We start from the raw sequence: 5,854 nt of genomic DNA, 5'->3' as shown, positions 1-5,854 counted from the left end.
TAATCCCCACATTTTCCACAAAGAAGGGTGTATTTGGTGTCTGTTATGGTTAAAAATTAGCATTCTGGTAGCACCTACAATTCTCCAGCACAGAGCAAGACTCCACTGTACAAACATGACAAAATGATAATTCTTTCCCCTAATAATGATTTTCACATGGAGACCAACAGCAACTTCTATTTGCTCTGTGCAGTTTGGTTCAATGCTCCAAGGTACTGAAAGCAGCTACTTCGAAATCATGTTAGATCTCTGCGTGCGGTCATATTATAAGCAGTTTGTTTGTTTAGGATTCCCCATGTGTAGCATACTGTCTGGTGGTGCATGCTTATTTTCCAGCACATGCTGGTGCTGCTGAACTGTCAGAGAGAAATTCCTTCCTTTGCAAATGTAGCAGTGCTTTGAAGTGGTTCACTGTGAGCTGCTTCTCAGTAAAATTGTGTGCGATACTAACCAGAAGGGAAAAAATACACAGGAATTGAAAGGGAGGTGGTTTTAAATTAAGTAAAGAGAAAGCTCCTCTAGGGATGGCTCAAGTCTTGTGTTCCTCAAGGCCTAAACTCTTACCCATGGTTTATGCTTTCTGTTTATCCAGTGGAGAATAACGATAGACAAAGACTTTTCAACTGACTAGAGGTTTCATAGGCTTTCATTTGGGTAGTTCATATAGCAATACTATATGGGGACCTGGCTTTGTAGGAGCTTTGTACATCTCCTCTTGAAAAGCTAATCACTTCAAGGCACTCTATCCAGCCACCGAAGGCTCTGAAATCACTGTCTGCTTTCCACAGGACCTTTAGTGCTGCAATGTACAGTTAAATAACAGAGATGTGTATAAAGCAAGCCCAAGCGTTGTGCTGCACCAAAAGAGAGCCCTGCGTCCAAAGTGGACTTCCTGCTGTCTCAGATGTCAAGGACTGCCCCTGATTTACCACCTTTCAATGTTTGAACTTTCTCTGTTCCAAAGATAATCCAGATTTCCTCTGCTCATCTCGCAATTTTCCAAACTTTGTCCTTGAGCAAAAGTCGATCCTAAAAGATATGACTGGTCCTGCGGTTTCACAGATGACTTAACAGCAATCTAACAGGGACTGCTACTGGAAGAGATTTTCCTTTTCTCTCGATACCTCTTGCCCCCACCTTGGCTGCACGCTCCTTCCCTCCTCTCATTTCAGCTCTTGCAGTCCTGCAGCCCTGTGGAAAATCGGAGACACAAGCTGATCTGGCTGAAGACTTTTTCTTTTCTTTTTTTTTTTTTCCCCCTGGGTTAGTTTTATAGCTTTTTCTGCTTACAGTTACCCTTATCTTGATGTAAAAATCTTCTACTTCACCCTATAAAATATGCACACACTACAGTATGCAAAAATAACATGTTACTTCAAGTTTGCTTAAGAATCTGGTGTGAGAAGTCCCACGACCACCACCCCTCACCAAAGCCCTGTGTAAAGCGATGCAGCATGTGCACAGGGTGACTGAAGAGATATGAACAGAGTACTGAACACTTTGGCATGACCTGGGAATAATTAACCTAATCTGAAATACAACCAACTATCCTTTGGATTTAACCTTTCCTTGCATATCATTAAACCATAGCTTCCCATTTAAATTTTAAATTAATAGTTCTTGTAGGTGCTATTTTTTCTTTCTTTGTAGTTGCCTAATAGCAGGGAGCTAATGAACCCTTGCTTTTTGAGTAGTGAATTTTAAATAGTGGAGCCTCAAAGCCTGTGCAATGTTTTGCCATATTTATCCTTGCCTAAAAGCACTGACTGCCCATTCAGTCGCGGAACTGAGCATACACAGCCTGTTAATTGACACTTTCCTATTCTGATCTTGGTTGCAGCCTGCCAAAGTTATTGGGGGAAGAGGGGAGATTTTGCTTGTTTTGAGACCAAAAAAAAATCATGATCTAGTTCTCTGAAGATCATTAAAAAAAAAAAAAAAAACAAAAAACAAAACAAACAAAAAAAAGCTTGTTGGAGCTTATAGCCAGTAAGCAAAACTACACAGCGTGCCTGCACCATGCCATTGGAATGATGCTGAGGGCTGGGGCTCAGCCCTGCCCCGGCTGCAGCGCCTATAGCATGCGGCTGAGTCACCTGCTGCCCAAGGAGCTCAGACGGGAGCAGCATCAGCCCAGTCCGCTGATGCTCGGCCTCCCAACAGCTGTCTCACAGGCCTTGTTTATGACGGGAAATTACACTGTGGTAGTCACCAGGAGTCCCGAGCAACATGTTCTAACATGATGTAATTTCCCAGTGTAAACCATCCCACTGGTGCCTCTTTCCAGTTGCAAGGCCAACAAACAACCTTAACATTGGGCTCAGTTGGTAGTATTGCAAAAGTGTCCAAAGGTGCCAGTACGAGGAAGGTGCAAGCTCTTTTCTCATGTGCTTCAAATCCAATTTAATGCAACTGTAACAATCCCAGGTGAGACTTCACACCTATTCTGCATGTACAGAGATGCATCAACTTAATTATGGCAGCTTTAAATGGATTCCATTAAGCCAGTGCACTTGTTCAGGTTTAAGGTTGCAGCCTGCCTTTCTGGGTGCAGCTGTGATTGCTGTCTTCCCCTCTGTTAGCACCACAGGGGATGTGAGCATCCCCGTCCCTCCAAGCAGGCAAATCCAAATCATCCTGGGTGACTCCTACAGTCCAAATCATCCTGGGTGACTTAAAACAGTTAAAATTGTTGGCCTGAGCCAATGCTGGGGTTAGGCTCAGTGAGGAGCCTAACCTTCCACCTGCGTCCCCACGAGCAAGCTGTGGGGATGAAGAACGTGGACACCTGCCAGCATCATCTTTTCCATCAGCACAGCTGGATCCTGAATAGGATGTCTGTCCATGCTGAGGAGTGGAAAGTTGCAAGAGGTACCTCCAGGGTGAACAGAGCAAGGGAGAGCAGGGATCTCAGCAGCAACATTCGCCTCTGTAGTGTAGGTACTTACACAGTCTCACAGCTCTGAGTTACTTTCAGATTTATAAGGTACACACCAACAAATACTGACATTCCCCCTGGCTCTCTAGCCAACCAGTGGTACTTAATGACTTCCTACAGGCAAAAGCAGATACTTCAAAATCACAAAGTCTCAGCTTCACATACAATTCCACATTTACACTTGACAAAAAGTGCTCTCAGGGCAGTGTGGTGAGGAACAGAGGAGCAGAGACAGGAGAGCACAGAGGAGGAAAGGAACACTGAAAATAACTTTGATGTACTCAGCATCCTGCCACGTGGATGCACTTTGCAGGAGGAAAAAAAGGTTATAGTAATAATAATAATAATAATGCTTTGCATTTGGTATGGTGCAAGGGCTAAAGCAAGCGCTGACCTCACCCTGTCAGCAGGGAGAGCAAGGGATTATCTGACCTGTTTGGTCTCACTCGTGACATTTTTTCTTACATAAAACTCCATTGACTGCAACTGACTTACACCTGAGTAAATAAAAGCAGAAGCTGTTGTAATTACTTGGTCCTCAAAAGATAGAGGACAATCTATAGTTAAGAGCCTGGTTTAGGACGTTTTTCTCTTTCTTTGCTAATTGATAGAAGCCACCATTTTCTGTCAGAACAATGTCACTGTAATGTAGCAATAAACTTTTGTAGAACTGAGCCTTTTCGTAAACTCCTTCCAGGCTAGGTGGATCACTGAACTCATCCTCAGCACATCAGAGATTAATTTATCCTTCTTCTTCTTTTAGTGTTGGCAAGCAAAGGCACAACAGCCTGAAGTGCCGTATCACCAGGGACAGCATGGTCCTTGAATACAAACATGATCTCAGATGGAGACTTTAGGAAACCTAAATCCCATAGCGTTTGATAGGCTTCACTTGACGCCTACACTTGGATTTCTCACATTTTGCAGCTGGGAGGGGCAATATATTTGTGTTTATGGTGGAAACCCAGAAAACCTGGACATAGAAAAGGATGCTATAAGAAGAAAGGTTGGTATTTGCTTTGCAGTGCTGTCCTACCCACAACTGCAAGTAAAATGTATTCCCTTTATATGTCATATGAATCCACAGTGTCTCTTCGCCAGGCTACACGCATCGCTACCGCCTTGTGGTCCTTGCTCGACACCCTCAGCTCCACCCCTGCAATGCTTGCTGGCAGCGAGGAAAGCCCGACCATAGGTGCAGGTGTTCCCGTTACCTGCCATGCTGGAGCACAGGGCCATGGGAGGCTGGCAGCAAACACAGGAACCACAGGCAATGTTTCCCTCTCCAGAGGCACTTCAATATTTCAGAGCTGACAGCAATGATCTTCTTCAGCTGGTATCAGCAGGAGAGAAGGTAAATACACACAGCGTGAAAATCACCCAGCCGCAAAATCCTAAGTGCTTGAATTACATTTAAACATCTCTGCACAGAAATGAGTTTCCTCTGCAACAAGCATCTCTCTTCAGACAGCAAATACTGTTTTAACACCATCACTTCTCACAGCACAGCCACAATTTATTTATATCAGCTGGTCATGTTGTCATGAGCCTGGTTCTCTCTGGGTGGCAGTTGATAGCCTTTAAGGGACTGATAATGTAATCAAACCCAGAGAAATTAATAAAACGTAAAATATTGTCTCAGTTTTGCCATTACAGCATAATGACAAGGAGAAAAAAGTGCCATTTGTTGCAGAGTAGTTGGATTTAATACTGAGATTGTTTGGGCTTTTGATCGAAGCTTTTATTTTAATTAATTGCCATCCTTGGAAGAGCGGGCATTTCTTACTGAGTGGCTCTAAGTGGCATATTAATATTGAGATCTTTAGCTTGTTTGCAAAATTGCCACCAATTTCTTAAAGCTTACAAAGGAGACAGTAGCAACCCACATGTCCGCCTGGATAAAGCCACTCATCTCCTCAGAATTTGTCTGTGTGCCTGCAGGGACATCATTAAAACTGCATGATGGCAAAGGCTGCGGTGCCCAGGAACAGCCTGCACGCTGAAAACAGCAAGAGCTGGCTCTGAGTTAAAACAGTGAATTTGTATTTATTTTCTTTTATTGCTTACTCATTTATTAAGCGGGAGAACATTTGTCACTTGCTCAGTTTTTCCAGTGCTGCACTGTCTCTCCCTTTCTCTCTTTCTGCACAGTCTTCAGCCGGTTTGTGTAGGACATACACGCTCTCTTCTACACCCACTTAACTCCCAAGGTCTCTGACATGCCTACGCCCTTTATATCCACTGGAATGCTTTTTTTTAAAACTACAGCAGATGCAGAGCCCCACCTCACAAAGAGGGGGAGGCAGAGGTCACCCACTCCCCAGGGAGCGGAGGAAGGCGTAGGCAGCACATCCCGCTCTGCGGGGAAAGCCTCCCGTGTCACCCGCCGGTGAACCAACCCACCGTGCTGACCAGAGGAGCCCTGTTAGTGACAACCGCTCTAAAAGCCAAGTTAGCCTTGCTCTGGGTAAGTAAGGATATGTAAAATGCTGTCACTCTAAACAGGCCTGAGGGAGTCGAGACCATTAACACCATTAAAACGAAGCTTCATCTCTTCATCCTCTCAGGGCTGCAGAGCAGCGGAGGAGAGTGGGAGCACCAGCTCCCAGGTGGGTGCCTGTCCTGCAGCGGCTCTTTCCAGATGCCCCTGCCCACATTGCCTTCCACACCAGCGTCCTCCTCGCCTGTCCATCTCCTTTGACCCCACGCTGGGACCGGGGCAGAATAACCCGTCAGAGAGCTGACATTTGACAAAGATTTCTTGTGGTGGCCATCGTGCCTCCCCACCGGGAAACAAAATCTCCCTCCGGTAACAAACCTCACGCACACTCAGAGCCACGGGAAGGGCCATTTCCTCATCGATCGATTCCCGTCACTTTGTCTGGGACTCTTGGTATTCTCCATAATGGGACCTTA

This window comes from Ciconia boyciana, chromosome 2 (genome assembly GCF_034638445.1).
Source record: "Ciconia boyciana chromosome 2, ASM3463844v1, whole genome shotgun sequence".
NCBI classification, from domain to species: Eukaryota; Metazoa; Chordata; class Aves; order Ciconiiformes; family Ciconiidae; genus Ciconia; species Ciconia boyciana.
Note: the sequence above shows the minus strand (reverse complement) of the source record.